The following is an 18,680-nucleotide window of genomic DNA, read 5'->3' on the forward strand; positions in this document are numbered from 1 at the left end:
TATTTTAAAAGATTTCATTTATTTATTCTTAGAAAGATAAAAAGAAGAGAAAATTGAACTGGTGAACACCTAAACTGACTGAGCTACACCCAACCAACTGAGCTACACCAGTTAGGGTTGGAGTAAAGTTTTGAAAATGCAAAAGGTTCATGAGTAGAAATAGGTGTGTAAAGGAGCTGGAGAGATGAGAACAAGAGTTTTAAGAAGGATTTCTGAGGGTTGTAAATTAGGTCTTCTTCCTTAAAAAATTCTCAAGATACATAGTAATGATTGCAATTACTTTTTAATTTATATTGATGGGTATACAGCGTTTCTCTGAATAGAATAGCAAGTCAGGAATGAGTTACATAATCAATTTACAAGCATGTATTGAACACCTATTTTGTCATAAGGATACAAAGATAAGCAAGGTAAGAGCTTTAGCGTTAAGAATCTTACAACAGGTGTCTCCATTCCTACCTGGATTGATAGCCAGAACTTTGCCCTTCTTGGCTCTGTGCCTGATGGAAGGACCTATACCCAGTAGGAAAGAGAACAAAACAAGTTCAAGGTTCTTGGCCTGGGAAGGGTGGACTATAACCCACAATGCCAGATGGAACTGAAAGCCAACTTATTTTTACCTCTATTTTACAAATAAGGAAACTGACGCCCAGAGGTGAAGTGGCTCACCCAGGGCCAAGGTACAGCAGGACTCCAACAGGGACTGCAGACACCTCACCATCTGTCTCCTCTACAGTGAAGCTCTGTGGCATTACTGGGGTGATTCTGAGACCCCTGCAGAGAATCCCATCTCACTGATCCATAATTGTGAGTAGAAGGTGTTGCCAGGGACTATGACAGGAGCTAAATAGAAGCTAGAGGCTAGAGGATGCTTGCACATTGCTTAAATGTAAGTCACTCTCTCAGCTGGAGGTTGTGTAAAGGCATCTTGGCTGCTCTCAAGTCCTGTCTCCCCTTGGATTTGGGGTTGGCACCCCCCACATGCAAATAGGGAACTCTAGTCATTCAATGTTACCCTTTGTTGAGGGGAGAGGAACAGAGAGCTAAAGAGGCTCAGCTCTTTTCTGGAGAATATTGGTTTTCCTTCCTTTCTCCACAGTCTCATCAGTGGAGGCCCACTCATTGGTGATAGACTGACACTTGGGAAGATCAAAGTTTCATCAGGGTGCAGTTCCTTGTGGTGATTTATCAGCTGTGTGGGAAAGAAAGGACAGTGTGCTTGAGGTTCTACCAAAAATGCTGCCTGCATAGCAGTGTGGCCAAGGAGTCTGGACATCTGGACATGCCCCACCTGGGCCATTAGTCAACGGTGTTGGTTGTCTTGACACTTGACTTACTTGTTCATTTGGCACATGGGACGGAGACATCCCGCTGAGTGATAATGTGGTATGGTCCAAGCCTGCCATCCTCCCATGGAGCATCTCAATCACCAGAATGCACTGTCCAGACAAAAGAAGAATTGGGTGAGGGCAGATTTTGTTGTCACTAATAAGTCCTCAGAGTTGTGGGTCTGTGAGGCCCCACAGCTGAAGGGGGTAAGCTAGAACTTTCCCTCCATTGTTTTCTTTCACATGCACAGGGCCCAACCCTGTGCAGTGGCACTGTGACATGGGGCTGGCCCTGGCCTGTGGACACCCCACTGGGGTTCAGTGTACATGATTGTCACTCTAGCCTTTCTTACTCCACTCCCCAAAATGCAGGTCATGCCCTGAATGGACTGTGTGATCTCAAACAAGCAACTAAACTTCTCCTGCATTCGGTTACCCATCCATCACTTCCATTTAGAGTGTGGTTTGTGCCACCCTCTGCCCCCACTGCCTATGAGAATTCCTGGGGAGGTTTACTTAAAATATGTATTGTGAGATTCTCTGCCAAGCAATTGTGATTTTATGGTACAGGATGGGCCCAGATAGCTGAATTTGTAGCAAACTCCCAAGAAGACATTTTAATGCATATTGCTTCTCTAAATCTGTAGTATGTTGGTAAACTGAAATATTTCATTTAGTGCTAGATCGTGTAATATATCATCTTGATTTCTAATTATTTTATTCACATAATTTCAGTCTGCTTTGACTAGCATGCATACTCCATATGAGCCAGCATTTTATATATATAATCAAGGGGAAACTTTCTAGGGTGCCAGAAACATTAGATGCATAGGTGACACTGACTTAGTCATTTGCTAAAATTTATTGAATTCTAACACAAAGATACTTGGGATTGCATTTTACAGTGTCTAAGCTATCCTAAATTAAATCAATTCACATTAAAAATCAACAACAGTGATTCAAAATTCCCCTATAGATAACACAAAGGCAGATGGCATAAATCAGAAATGCAAGCAGCATTAGCAAATGTGATTCATATACACAGAGAACATTCTGCCAGTTGCCAGATAAGAAGGGCTTTAAGGGGCTAGTGAAAAATGTGAAGGGATTAAGAAGTACAGACTTTCACTTCCAGCCAAGATGGAGACATAGGTAAATACGTTTTGCTTCCTTGCATAACCAAAAGGACAACAACCAATTTAAAAACAAAAAACAGCCAGAATTGCCAGAAATTGAACTGTATGGAAGTCCAACAACCAAGGAGTTAAAGAAACATTTATCCAGACTGGTAGGAGGGGTGGAGACAGGCAGCTGGGGTGGAAAGGAGTAGAGGCAAGGCTGTGGCTGTAGGACCAGGAGGGTGAGGAGGTAGGTGGATGATGGACCAGGCAGTTCCACATTCCCATGCAGATAAACAGGGAGAAACAACCTGGGAGTGAGACAGACCATGCTATCCAGGGTTCCAGCACAGGAAACTAAAGCCTCAAAACCTCTGACTATAAAAAATCTGTGGGGGACTTCTGGCCAAGATGGAGGCATAGGTAGAGTCACTGTGCCTCCTCACACAACCAAAAGAAGGACAACAACAATTTAAAAACAAAAACACAACCAGTACTGACAGAAAATTGAACTGCGTGGAAGTCCAACAACCAAGGAGTTAAAGTAAACAGATTCATCCAGACCAGTAGGAGGGCAGAGCTGGGCAGCCAGATGAAGAAGGCTCACAGCAGGGAGGCTGGCAGACTCAAGTGCAAAGCAGCAGTGGGTGAACTCAGGGAGGTGGTGGATTGTAGGGGTTCAGCAGGCAAGGTGGCTGGTGGACCAAGCAGTCCCACATCCGTGCAAGATAAACCAGGTGAAACTGGGGAGTGAGACAGACTAAGCAACCCAGGGCCATGGTGCAGAAAAATAACCCTTCAAAACACTGATCAAAAACACCTGCAACAGTTGAGGTGTGGGGAGAAACACCCAGCCTCACAGGAGAGTTTGTTGGAGAGACCCACAGGGTCCCAGGATGTACATAAACCCCCCTACATGGCACTCAGCACCAGAATGGCCCAATTTGCTTGGCAGGAAGCAGGAGACGTGACTGAAATCTGGCAGAGAGAGAAGCAAACACCACTGTTCCCTCTCGGACCCCTGCCCCACATACAGCGTCACAACCCAGTCACTGGGTTGCCGTGCACTGGTGAACACCTAAGGCTCCACTCCTCACTATGTAACTGACATGACAAGACAAAAAAAAATGGCCCAAATAAAAGAACAGATCAAAGCTCCAGAAAAAAAATACAACTAAGGGACCAAGAGATAGCCAACCTATCAGATGCACAGTTCAAAATACTGGTGATCAGGATGCTCACAGAATTGGTTGAATCTGGTCGCAAACTAGATGTAAAAATGAAGGCTATGCTAAGTGAAACAAAGGAAAATGTACAGGGAACCAATAGTGATGAGAAGAAAACTGGGACTCAAATCAATGGAGTGGATCACAAGAAAGAAAGGAAAAAACATCCAATTGGAAAAGAATAAAGAAACAAGAATTCAAAAAAATGAAGAGAGGCTTAGGAACCTCCAGGACATCTTTAAACATTCCAACATCTGAATTGTAAGGGTATCAGAAGGAGAAAAGAAAGAACAATAAGTGGAAAAGTTATTTGAACAAATAATAAAGGAGAACTCCCCCAATATGGCTAAGGAAATAGACTTCCAGGAAGTCCAGGAAGCTCAGAGAGTCCCAAAGAATTTGGAACCAAGAAGGAACACACTAAGGCATCTCATAATTACATTACCCAAGATTAAAGATAAGGAGAGAATCTTAAAAGCAGCAAGAGAAAAAGAGACAGTTACCTACAAAGGAGTTCCCATAAGACTCTCAGTTGATTTCTCAAAAGAAACCTTACAGGGAAAAAGGAGCTGGAAAGAAACATTCAAAGTCATGAACAACAAGGACCTCCATCCAAGATTACTCTATTCAGCAAAGCTTTTATTTAGAATGGAAGGTCAGATAAAGTGCTTCTCAGATAAGGTCGTTAAAGGAGTTCATCATCACTAAGCCCTTATTATATGAAATGTTAAAGGGACTTATCTAGGAAGATAAAAAACATGCACAGTATAATGACAGCAAACTCACAATAATTAACAACCATGCCTAAAACAAAAACAAAAACAAATTAAGCAAACAACTAAAACAGGAACAGAACCATAGAAATGGAGAACACATAAAGGGTTATCAACAGGGGAGTGGGAGGAACAGAGAGTGGGAAAAGGTACAGAGAGTAAGTAGCATAGATGGTAGGTAGAAAATAGACAGGGGAGGGTAAGAATAGTATGGAAAATGTAGAAGCCAAGAACTTATAAGTATGACACATGGACATGAACTAAATGGGGGGAATGTGGTGGGAGAGGGTGTGCAGGGTGGAGAGAAGTGAAGAGGGAGAAATGGGACAACTGTAATAGCATAATTAATAAAATATATTTAATAAAATACATGGGGGGTGAGGCAGTGGGAGAAGCTCCTAGCTTCACAGGAGAGTACATTGGAGAAACCCACAGGATCCTAGAATGTACACAAACCCACCCTCCTGAAAATCAGTACCAGAAAGGACCAATTTTCTTGTGGTTATTGGGGGAAGTGACTGAAAGGGCAAGAGCCAAACAAGTGGCATTGTTCTCTCTCTGACCCTTCCCCCTCATACAACACCACAACACAGCCAAATGTGTATCCCTACCCAGACAAATACCTAAGGCTCTCCCTCTTTCAATGTAACTGGTGCACCAAGACAAAGAAATATGTTCCAAATGATAGAATAAATCAAGACTCCAGAAAAACAACTAAGTAACAAGGAGATAGCCAACCTATCAGATGCAGAATTCAAAACACTGGTAATTAGGATGCCCACAAATTTGGTTGAGTATGGATGTAAAATAAAGAAAGAAGTGAAGGCTGTGCAAAGTGAAATAAATAAAAATATATTGTGAAGGGAAGGGAACTGGGACTCAAATAAATGATTTGGAATAAAAGGAAGAATTAGCATCAGCCAGAACAAAGTGAAGAAACAAAAATTCAAGAAAGTGAGGAAAGGCTTAGGAACCTCTGGGACAACTTTAAATGTTCCAACACCTGAATCATAGGGGTGCCAGAAGGAGAAGAGAAAGAGCAAGAAATTGAAAACTTTAAAAAAACATAATGAAGGAAAATTCCCTCAATCTGGTGAAGGAAATATACTTGCAAATTCAGGAAGCTCAGAGAGTCCCAAAGAAGTTGGACCCAAGAAGGAACACGCCAAGGCACATCATCATTACATTACCCAAGATGAAAGATAAGGAAAGAATCTTAAAAGCAGCAAAAAAAAAAAAAAAAAAAAAAAAAAAGGAGGAAGTTACCTACAAAGAAATTTTCATAAGATTATCAACTGATTTCTTAAAAGAAACCTTGGAGGCAAGACAGGGCTGGAAAAAAGTATTCAAAGTCATGAAAGGCAAGGACCTACATCCAAGATGACTCTATCCAGCAAAGGTGTCATTTAGAATGGAAGGGCAGATAAAGTGCTGCCCTTTCTAGACAAGATCAAGTTAAAGGAGTTCATCATCACCAAGCTCTTATTGTATGAAATGTTAAAGAGACTTATCTAAGAAAAATAAGATAAAAACTATGAACAGTAAAATGATAACAAACTCACAACTATCAACAAGCGAACCTAAAACACAAAAACTAAGCAAACAACTAGAACAGGAAGAGAATCACTGAAATGGAGATCACATGGAGGATTATCATTGGGGAGGGGAGGGGGGAGAATGGGGGAAAGGTACAGGGAACAAGAAGCATAATCGGTAGGTACAAAATAGAGGGGGGTTAAGAATAGTATAGGACATGGATAAGCCAGAGAACTTATATGTATGACCCATGGACATGAAATAAGTGGGGAGTGCTGGAGAAAGGAGTGGTGTGGGGTGGAGGGGCATAAAGGGGAGAAATCAAGAAGAAAAAAGAAGTACAGATTGATAGTTATAAAGTAGTCACATGCATATAAAAGTATAGCATAAGGAATATAGTCAATAATATTGTAATAACTATGTGTAGTGCCAGGTGGGTACTGATATATCAAGGTGATTACCTAGTAAGTTATATAATGTCTCATTACTGGGTTATATATCTGAAAAACTATAATTAGAAAGCAAAAAAATATTTTCAAAAATTCTGTCACTAACAATTTCTTTCTAAAATTAAATGTTTCCTATCAGTGGGAAGGCAAGCCAATCATAGTTTTAGCAACATAAGTGGGGACTGCCTGTGACTTTGGAATAATTCAGGGAAGCTGTATGGAGGAGGAGTGTCCATCTATCTATCCCTTCCTAGGCTTATGTCTGATCTGCAAACCTCCAGCACTTCCTCCCTACTGTGTGCCTGTGTGCCTACTGCCACCATCACTGGAATAAAGCTTTGAAGACTGCCCCATCGTCATTCCAGACATTTGTCCCAGGCTGCTTTCACAAATAAAACACAAATTCATTCATTCCTTGAGCATCTGTGCATCAGGCCCTGGGCTGGGCACTGCAGTCACAGAAATGAATAAGAAGACATTGGAACCAGCAAAGTGTATGTGCAATTTTATGGCAGGATGTGAACCATTGATCTGTCACAGATTCAGTCTGCCTGTGACCCCGGAAGAAGAGCACATTACTTTGGGGTGGGAGGAAATGGTTTCAAGAAAGGGGCTGCTTTTGAGGGTGGGCTCTGGGAAGAGGAATGGCATTATTTTTGCTGGGGTCAATGATGCAAAAGGAGGTTTAGGAAAGAGGGAGGACCATGAATTGTCTAAGGAGTTTGTGCTTTATCCGAAAGCTGCAAGGCCTATTTTTTAATTCATAAAAAAACTACAAGTGTGACAGGCTTTGTATTTTATTTCCCTACCCTTTTAACCTAAGGAAATGCACAGTAATTTCTATCATCCTTGTCCTGTTTGGGGTTGGACGCCACTCCCCTTCTAGTGACGAGGAAACCCAGAGGCACATCATGTAAACCTCAGGTCCTTCAAGTGCCAGCTGAATACAGAAACCCTTCTCTTTCATAATTATACCTGAGGCTCTTACATTTCTCACTGCTTTTAGTGATTTCTGTACTGTCTTGTTAAATAACTGGTTCCACCAGCTGAAACATCAGCAGCAGTTCATCCATCCCAAGGTGGTTTGTCTTGTAACCTCAACCACACCAAAGGGAGCTGGGAAAAAGACCATTTCCAAATGTATAAAGTCAATGCCATCAAAGCATTCATGTTGTTGACATTGTTAGGATATATTCAGTTATGCAGTTCTTTACTTGGAAGCTGACCCACTCAACTTAAGCACAGTTGGGACAAGCCTGGGATTTTCCATTTTTCAGCCCAGGGAAGATGAGAAGTAACAGCTAAGTGGAGGAGAAAGAACAAATCAGAGCAAACAGGCCAGAAGGAAAATTCAAAAGGCACAGCCACCTGCAGCCAACTGAGAGTGATAAGTGGTCTCATACCTCTCCTTGGCCACAGGGGCATTTTGTCTGGTGGAACACAAATGAAACAACCATCTTAATAGTCATCGTGTAAAGGCTGCTCATAATTGCTAAACTGTGTTTCATAAGACAGGAACGTGTGCAATGTGCTTCAGAAAAAATGTTATTGAAATGATGACAGCATAAAAATGTTGGTGATTCAGGGAAAATATTTTAGTTGTCTGGAAATTTTATTTACAAGGACCACATCAGTCTCTCATGGTACAAATGAATGAAACAGTTCTGTGTTTCAATTCACACTGAATCGGTAGCAGTTAGATAATATAGGTGAAATGGTCTTTACAGCTAACCTTGCAAATGGAGTTGGAAATCTCTCCATTCCCACAGCCTCAGCTCTCCTCTGTGGATAACAACGTACTTAGAAACAGCTCCTTTGCTCCTTTTGCCCTAAGGACGAGTGGTGCTCACTGAGGCTGGCTCAAGAGTCTTTCTAAAACCTGAGGAGAGAAACCATTTCCTCCCTGCCCCTGAGGACTCCATTGCAAGTGGTTGCATTTCTGGGTTAGCATTTCAGCAGCACCTGTTCTTAAGTGAAAGCACTATTACAAATGAATTCCATATACATTAGCAACTGCTGAGAGTCTGCTGTGTCCGTGATCAATCCAGCTTTGAGTAGGGGAGGTGTTGGTGGAGTGTTTGGTGAAGATGAGATTCTGACGCTTGAGGCTGAGTAAGGCTGAGATCCTTGGTTGGTAGCCTTGAAGCTTAAAATCCAGGGATGGAGTGAGCGGACTAAAAAAACTCTCTAGGAGCTCTTATTTAGTCCTCTGAAAACACTTTATGCTGGCAAAAAGCTCTCAAGTTCTTTCAATAATAGATTATTCTCTGCAATTGACAAAATGCTCTCAAATATGTTACCTTTCCCCACGCATACTTCCCAGTGCTTCTAAAAACCTCTACTTTCTTCTTGCTCTGGCTCCATTTGAGAAAACACCTTGGGATGAATGGCAAGTCCATGTTTCTGTTAATTCCATTGAAAAAATGGAAGCCACTTCATGGCATAAATTGTGGTTTTTCTAAAGTCTTCAGCTAACAACATCAATTACAACACATTAGCAAAATTGAAAGGGGAAAATAAAAGTGTTATTTTCCTTTTTACATGTTTACTAGCATCTTTCGAATTCTTTTCATCTTGCTCCTGACAAATGGTTTGCTAGGTGAGGTTCAAACACTTGTGCTCCAGGTAGGGTTTGGGGTTATTGCTCAGTGCTGCCCCCTGTTTCCCTGACCTTACTTTGAATGCAGTCATTGCATCTCAACAGAGCACAGAGATATCCCCTCAGGCCATTTAGCATCTTCATGCTTATCTTCCTTGACTACAGAGCAAGGCTGGCATGCCTCTCTCCTGGGTGGTGTATGGCCAGGCACACCGTCTGGGAAAGCACTCTTTAAAGTAGAATCCTCACATCATGTCAAGACAAGGTTCATTATCCAGAGAGTAATGGATTGCAACTCATAGGACTGGAACCTGCCCTTTCTACTCTTTGAGGAATTGTTAGAATTAACCTCCAAATCAGAAAACTTGCAGAAACTGTCTATGTGTTTTTTGGGTATAATGTCAAGTTCCTGCTTCTTCTTATCACTTTATACAAAAGTGTCTCCCTTGAGAAATGGTGCTGTTAGAGTTACTGAATGTGTCCCATCAGCTGTTGAGATGGGGTATTGTCTGAAGCAAGAGTATGAAGAATATCAGGAAAATCCACTTGCACCTGCTGTTTACTTGAAATGTTTTCTATGTCTACTCATTCTGATATTGGTGTATTTGTAAAAGGATGATGAAACAGCCAGCTGCTGCTGGTGGGGATTCCTGGGGGCATTGTTGCAATCAGTCCCACAGTGTGAAAAGATACAGTCAGTCACACTTCTTGTCGCTGTGCACATTTTTAGCTGCTAAAACATTTCCAGTGAAGGGGGTGGGCAAGAGACTGTACAGTGTCTGTGGTATGAATGCAACTATCCTGACATTTACAACCTTAAGAGTCTGTGGATTTGCAAATTGCTTTGGGTAGTATGGACATTTTGGTGATGTTAATTCTTCCAATCCATGAACACGGTATATGTTTCCATTTGTTTGTGTCTTCCTTGATTTCTTTCTTCAGTGTTGTGTAGTTTTCTGCATACAGGTCTTTTACCTCCTTGATTAGATTTATTCCCAGATATTGTATTTTTGTTTTTGCTATATCAAATGAGATTTATTTCTTGATTTCTACTTCTGCTGATTCATTGTTAGTATACAAAAATACCTTTGATTTCTGGATATTGTCTTTGTATCCCGCTGTTTTGCCAAATTCATTTATTAGTTCAAGCAGTTTTTTAGTAGAGTCTATAGGATTTTCCACGTACACTATTATGTCATCTGCAAACAATGAGATACCACTTTACACGGGTGAGAATGGCTATCATAAACAAAGCATTAAACAACAAATGTTGGAGAGGGTGTGGGGAAAAGGGGACTCTGGTCCACTGTTGGTGGGATTGCAGACTGGTACAACCATTATGGAAAACAGTATGGAATTTTCTCAGAAAACTAAAATTGGACCTGCCTTTTGACCCAGCGATTCCACTGCTAGGGTTGTATCCTAAGAACCCTAAAACACCAATCCCAAAGAACATATGGACCCCAATGTTCATAGCAGCATAATTTACAATAGCCAAGAGTTGGAAGCAACCTAGGTGCCTGTCAGTAAATGAATGGATCAAAAAACTATGGTACATATACACAATGGAATTTTATGCTTCAGAAAGAAAGAAGGAGCTCCTACCTTTTGCAACATCATGGATGGAACTGGAAAGCATTATGCTGAGTGAAATAAGCCAAGTGTTGAAGGACAAATACCATATGATCTCACCTTTAACAGGAAGCTAAATGGCAAGACAATGAAGCAAGCAAAATATAACCAAGGACACTGAAATGGAGAACAGGCTGACAGTGACCAGAGGGAAGAGGGGAGGGAATTTCACGGGAAACAGGAGAGGGATTTAGAGAAACATATATAAAGGATACATGGGCAACAACTGAGAAGGGTGGAAATGGGAGGGAGGTGAGGAGCACAGCGGGGTGGGATGGGATGGAAGTAATAGACAGAAAACTGTACTTGAAAAATAATTAAATAAAAAATTGAAAAAAAAAGAATAAAGCCATCCCCACAATTAGAAAAAAAAGAGTCTGTGGATTTGGGTGGATCCATTGTTTGCCTTTTACCTGCTTTGCCAAACTCCCAGCTGGCTGGTATTTCCACCTCCCTGTTTTCCACTGCAGCTGGGGATGTGTCTGGCTTTTCAGTGATTGGAACTAATCATTAACTCTGTGGGGGAGGTTATTGCTTTATGCTAATAGCATTGCAGGGGGCTTTGAGATGCTGCCGCCTGATAAGACCTGAGGCTGTTCTCCTGGAAGCTCCCAGAGAATGGCACCCTAACCCCACACTGAGACAGACCTAGTGTCCTGAGGAGGAAATGCTTTGCAGTGAGGGCAGAGAGAGCACCTTGTCCTCAGTCTGGCTTCCTGATCTAACGCCAGGAACTTTAAGCAGCCAAAATCCTTTAGGCAATGAAGTTCAGATTTCACTTAGAGCTGTCCTATTTGTCAAAAATAAGCAGCCTGTTCACATGTATCTTGGACCACCCCTCTGGGCTGCCTGAGGACACCTTGCAACCTGTTGTGCAACCTGCTTGTTGTGGAGAGTTATGGGAAGAACAATTTGAGAAAGCTGTCCAAAGTCAGTAAGCTAAAACTGTGTTTTGAGAGTTCTTTTGGGACAGATGCCGCATGGACTCTGGGAGGCAGGGAGAGGGGTTAAGGGATCAAAGGGAGAGAATGATGTGGCCAAGGAAAAGGACTAAAGTTGGAGAGAGAGCTCCCCCAACTTTGCCCTTGAGCAGTGAGTACTTTAGCACAGGGACAGCACCCAGGCCCATGGAACCCTGCTGGGCTTAAGGACATGGTTCCCTCTGACTATGGCTGTCACAAATTGTCCAAGTGAGGCAAACAGGACTGAACTGGAAGCTTGGTGCTCTGAGTGTGCACGCCACTTGGGATATACAGCAAAGATCTTTGGTTAGTTTCAACATTTCTCAGCCTTTAATATTAATATAAAACCATCAAACTGGTGAAAAGCATTAGTATGAAATGCTGCCCCCACCCCCACCTTTCCATGGCCTAAGCCCCAGATCTTGCACATCTGTCTACCCTCCTGGTCAGCTCTTCCTCCTGTCTCTAATTGCCCAGGGACTGCCTTTTCACCTATTCAAGCAATTCTGACCCCCCAAACAAAGCCTGCTCACTAGGAAAGATCCTAAACCAAGACCATTCACACTAACAAGGCCAGTATGTTACCTCTTCCAATAATAGTGGCATAATCATTATCCTCATTAGGGAACAAAATCTCTGAAAAGAAAAACATAGTTAACTATAAAGTTTTGAGAGAAGTGGAACAGCACTTAGTGAGTGCCTACTATGTCCCAGGAATCATGCTGTGCCCACAGACTGATTTAATCCTCAAAACCATTCTCTGAGCAGATAGTTTTATATCTGTTTACCCAAGGAGGAAAATGACAGTGACTTCTTAAAAGTTACATAATGGTTTGGCCTAAAATGGTTTCGGACTTCATTGTTAGACTCCTGGTTCATCAGAATCCAGGGTTACATGGAGGTATCCCAGAGCTCTTCCCAAGAAGCTGAGCAAGCGAGGAAAGTCTAGGCCTTTCTTCTTAGCTTCCCCAGAGCATGGCCATTTGCATACATTTCAAATATTTGATTTTAGAAAAGCGTCTGTATTAAGAGTTCAACTAAAATTAATTTTTAAAAGAACTTCTTTGGAAAGGGAATTTTTTTGGAGGGATTTAAGCAAGAGCATAACATGGACATACTCACCTTTTAAATGATCAGCCTGGGCTGTGTGGAGAATGGATGGAGCCACAAAACAACTCTCCAGGGGAGAGGCACAGAAGACCTGAACTTGATGGGGGCAAGAGGAGAGATGTGAGAAATGCCAAGGCCAGTCTCCAAGGCCAGGCGTGTTCTCAGCATCATTGGGGAAATTGTGAGAAATGCAAATTCTTAGGCCCCCACTCTAGATCTACTGGCCCAGAATCCCAAATTTTATAAGCCACCCCCCCAACCCCCCGCCGGTGATCCACATGCCCCCTGAAATTTCAGCAGCTCTGTCTAGGACTGCTTGACTGGCAGCATGGAATGAAGAAAGCCTATTTGCTGACTGTGACCCTGTATTTAGATGTCACAAAATAGGCAAGGCCTTTCAGAATGCTTCTCCCTCAACAGCTCCCTCAACATGTGGTTATGGCAAGGGCTTCTGGTGCCATGACATCTATCTAAAGGAGCCGGTGATGATGGCATTGATGTCCTACTTCAGGCATATCGTGAGAAGACAGAGTTTTTTGAAAAAGACAATAATGGTGGGAAAAGTAGAAGGCAGCAGGAAATATGAGATGAATGGTTTCCACAGAAAAAAGCCATGGGCATGAGCCTATAGGAGCTGAGCAGAGCTTTTGAAGACAAGATATTGTGAACATCACTCATTTACAGGGTTGCCAGGAGTCAGACCTGACTCAATGGCAGATAGCACACATTTGCTTTTTTATTATACTCTCCTCTCTGTTGGAACAGATTTTATCAAGTACCCAGGACCATTTTCCCTGACCTTGGGTGTGCTACAGATTCGGTCCATTATAAACCTTATATGCCTAGGCTAATTTTGACCTTTTTTTATTAGATGCTTTCTTGTCTAATGTTTCTTTCCCACAGGGCTTGCTAATTTAGGCTATAATGCTGATGGCAAATGATACTCAGGTATTTTACTTTTTTAAAGAAACATTTCAGTATTAACAGAACCTTAATTCAAAGTTAGTTCAGATGAGACTATTTCAAACATCAAGTTAATGAGGAAACACTTGGAGGCAGGGGGTCTTTAAGATCCCCTAAAGTAGACAACATCATCTCATGTTGCTCTTCCTTGATCTGAAATTCTTGATCTGAAAGTACTATATTCACTCATGCCTAAATTGCTACACCCCAGTTCCCCTGCAGCCTCCAGACTGAGCTAGGTGCCCCCACCTGTGTGGTCTCCTTGGGCATGCTTCCATCACAGTGTGCTATCACACTACACTCTAATTGTTGATTTACATGTCCCTCCCACGCTTGCTTCTGTGTCTTTTTATCTTGATACCCTCAAAGCATAACAGAGTGCCTAGCTCATACCTGAGGCACAATAAATATTTGTTAAATGAGTCAGTGGAAGAATGTGTGACTTTGGATGAGGCTGGTTTGGGGGGTAGGATGGGCTTAGGGAGGCAGCACCGAAGTGCACCGAGCAGTAGGAGTGCATTTAGCAGTAGAGGATTAGAAACCAAGAACTTCTAGACTTAGACTGAGATCAGGGAGCTAGTCTGTATTCTGATGTGGGTGTTGCATATCTCTGAATTACAGTACTGTTAATCCCCCAATGTGCCATTCTGGTGAATGTGAGCTAGAACATTCCTTCCCACCTGAGATTTATGGGCAAGCATTGAAATCTGCTGGTCAGGTTTTTTTTTTTTTTTCTTGAAGAAACTTGCATACCACTGTCTGTAAACTGGGTTTGGTCACTTATTTTTACTTTTATGTGTGTTTTATTATTAGTTGAAGAGATCATTTTAATTTGCCTTTGCTTGTTGAATAGTTAGAGCTCAAGGAATGATAGGCTGGCCCTTAGCACAAGTCAACTCTGCAAGCACTGTTTGTGGAGGGATTCCCTCTGGGCTTAAGAAATGATGCCCTTTTACACAGTCTAACCACCCCAAACAAATTCCATGGCAGTACAAGGGATGTCAAGAATACCAAAGGAGAAAATACTTTCCTTGTAGTTTCAAGCTCAAAGGACACATTCCTCCCCACCTTTATTTCAATAATCTTTCTACAGAAAGAGGAAACAAAGATCCCTGGGAACAAAGAGTAATAAAGTATGTGTGTACATGAATGCCACATGTGTTTTTTTTTGTGTGTTCGTTTTTGTTGTTCTTCTCAATGATCCTTTGTTTTGCAAACACAGACTATAATTTATCTTGATTGGCAAGCCAGCCTTGTGGTTTATCTTTATTTCTTCTCTTCTAATGATCCTCTGCACAGCCTACTGATAAACCTTTTCTTGCCCTTTACCCTCTATAAATCACCCTTGAAATTTTGTTTTCACTCTTTGTGCTCCCAGTTCACACAGTGGCCATTTCTTTTCTTTAATTAATCTCCTTGTTTTTCCACAGCTCCACTTAATGTATAACACTATTACTATATTAATATATAACATGTATAATCCATGGTTATATGTGGTTACACATTGGTCTTTTCTGGTGATTACTGCATATGTATTATATAAGAATATTGAGAGTCATAATGTAAAAAAAAACCCTCAAAATTCATTTCCAGCCTTTTCTTTTCCATGGCATGGGAACACAGCTCGGCTTAACAGAAACCACAAGTAAGTCACTCATATCAATAAAAATCATGTTTCCTGCTCTCCAGTAGCCTGCCCCTCTCACAACATTGGAGAGAAATGCCCAAATGTCATGCTCTGATTATCAGAATTTAATATCATGCACATGGTCAAGACCAAAGTGATCTGAACATGAATGGAGGCCTTGGAAGTAAAGTTCACTAAAAGGAGAAAGGCATAAGGACCCACTTTGTCTTTTTCACAATGTTTCTTAGAGACAATTCTAACTTCAGTTATATTACTTTTTGTTAAAATTTTTATTTACTCATCTTAGACAGAGGGGAAGGGAGTCAAACTGGCAACCTTTTGGTTTGTATGCCAGTGCTCAATTCACTGAGCTACACCAGCCAGGGCTATTTATTTTTAGAGAGAGGGGAAGGGAGGGAGAAAGAGAGGGAGAGAAACATCAATGTGTGCTTGCCTCTCATACAACCTCAACCTGGGGCCCGGCCTACAACCCAGGCATGTACCCTGCCTGACTGGGAATCAAACCAAGGACCCTTTGGTTAATAGGCCAGCACTCAGTCCACTGAGACACATGAAGCAGGGCTAGTTATATTACTTTTCATTTAAGAAACTACATTGAATTTCTCCAGCATCTGCTATAGTTTTTATGCTGATTCTCACAACAATATTGTTTCAACTATAATGATTTTTGACCAACTGGAATCTAAGATTGACTTACACAAGGCCAAGTAGGACTGCAATAATTAATATTTTTTCAAGTTTCTTTGTTCGTGTCTTGAGTTAAATTTATGTCTAGGTTAAGATTAATAATCTATTGTGAACTTGGGCTACCACTACCATATAATCAATGTAGTTGATCCAAGGATCTTTCAGCACAAAAGTGAGTGCCTGGCTAAGGTGTATACTCAAAGCAAGGCAACAACACTTAACTTCATTATGTGCTTCATTTATTATGGAGAAAAAATGAAACAGTGTGGCCAAATTACAAAATGCATGAACATATCTGAGTGGCAATAGATTTTTCTTTTTCAACATCTGCAGAATGGGCACAAATATATCATATTGGAATCTTCCGTTTCATATAAAAAAACCATATGGGCAACACTTTGCATTTAAATTCCCACATCGCAAAAAAGCATTATTCCTTGCTTCATCTGGATTATTTTTTCCCTTCCCCTGCTTTTTTTTGTATGTGTCTGTTTTGCTTTTTGCTGTCTGGAAGATGACAAATGGTATAGTTTAGTGACATAAATTACCTGAACAACTGACTGGAAAAATTCCTGGCAGAACTTCTTTCCACCTAACTCCTATGTTTCCTTCTTTGCTGCTGTGAGAACGTGATGTACCCTCAGGAGCCCGGTGAGACCTGGTTGGGCTGTATTATTTTCATATCCACGGTCAGCTGTTTACTCCAGAGGCAGTGTGCACTCTCCCACTCTGTCTAAAAATGGTCAGGCCAGACTTCGTTATTGCTCCTTCAGCCCTGCTATTTTGCCTCCAATAATGTTCAGTATTTGATGATTTAGGGAACAGAGACCACCAGCTGTATACCTGGAGAATTACAAAATTAATGCTATTCACGGCATGTGAAGATTTCACAAATTCCAGCTTATGATCAGTTCCCACCCTGAAGAACATATTCTGATTGTATCTATCTTTTCTGGCATGTCCACAAATGAGATATAAACAGAGTTATTAATCATCTGGCACATTTTAAAGGGGCAAAATCATCCTACAGCCTAGTTTTTGGTATTACTAAGATCTGATGTGCAGTTGTGGGAGATTCTAGTGTTTCCTTTAGCGGCTCTGAGTCAGGGATCCTCAAATGTTTGCAGACTGAGGCTCAGCCAGACCTCTCAGCCGCAGAGGCTCCTTTCAGCTGACCAGAAAATGGTGGCCTCACCGGTTTCTCCAGGTTCATCCCTAATTGTCTCTTTCATACTTCTCCCGGAGAGCATACATATAAATACATTGACTGTGCCTAGTAAATAACAAGTGTGGGTAAAATAGTCTCTATTGCTTCAGAGTATTCCAGGGCAGGGAATGGAGTAGGGTCACCCACTTCTTCTCTGTGGTTCAGTCATTTTAAATGTGAGTTTGGTGTTCTCCAACTACCAGACAAAAAACGTGCCCAACACCAAAGAGAACAGTAAGTTAAAACTATGAATTTCTCCCCCAGGTGGTCACCCTGTCTCAAATTCCCCATTTTTCTAATACCAGTATCCCACCCAGGTGTGATTTTTAACACCTGACCCCCTTTACCTTCTAAAGCCTTGGAACAATTCTTAGATGCATGTCTTTGTTTGTGATCACTACTACTAACCACCCAAACTAAGGTTCATATCTGGATTGTGGCAGCAGCTCCTAATCATTTTATTTGCCTTTAAGCTTTTTCTCTGCCCTCCATGTAGTTGTCAAAACAAGCTTCTGCAAATGCTGTTTGCAGTATATCCTCTGTCACAATACAAATACTAGCCTATTTTTACTTGGGCCCTCCATCAATTGGCTTTATTTTTACTTCTCTTCCTTCTCTCTTATTTCTCCCCAGTGCATCTTTTATTTTTCAACCAGAAAATGTGCTTATACTTCACAAAACTGGTTAGATGTTTGCTCTTTAGGCTTCACTCAAATCTTTCCCTTAATCTGGCATAATCTCTCCCCTATTCTCTCTGTATCTCTCAAGACCTGACCTCCTCATCCAGGAAATCACTCTAGTTAAGCTCCCACTCTGATTATCTCTTCACTCTGCTTCCTCTGGTCCCTGTAAGTTTTCAGTCTACTGAAGCTTGAGTCAATGTTAAAGAACTTGGCACTGGTGAGATTTTTTAAATAATTACTCACAAAGTACTTCCAGTATATTTGGAATGTACCTTAACCAAACTCCCCTCGACCCATTGACATAATAGAAAACTTTCTGAAGTTGGAACATGTTGTTTTTTATGCCTTCTCCCCACCTCAACATCATGTATCTATCCTGCATTCATTCAAAAAGTGTTCATCAGCACATAAGGGCTGCATATACATGAGTGAGGGAGACAGACCACTTCTTGCTCTCAAGAGCCAGTGTAGAGTAGGCTAATAGAATTAATATCCTTGGGATATAAAGAGAAAATTAAGCACATATTTATCAAAGGAATAAGAAAGATATGTGTAATAGCTTCACAAATAGTGGCAAAAGAAATGGGAGAATTACATTCAATTTTGTATTTTGTGATGCAACAATACAATTAGAAAATAATATGACAAATATTGGGGATAAGGTACCTGCCAGATTGTGTAGACCTGCTATGTCCCCCCCAAAATAGTAGGACCAGTCTTCAAAGAGGCTCAGAATGTTCTTCATTTTGATCTGGCTAA

The sequence above is a fragment of the Sturnira hondurensis genome, unplaced genomic scaffold (genome assembly GCF_014824575.4).
Source record: "Sturnira hondurensis isolate 20B ecotype Veracruz unplaced genomic scaffold, ASM1482457v3 Scaffold0023817, whole genome shotgun sequence".
NCBI classification, from domain to species: Eukaryota; Metazoa; Chordata; class Mammalia; order Chiroptera; family Phyllostomidae; genus Sturnira; species Sturnira hondurensis.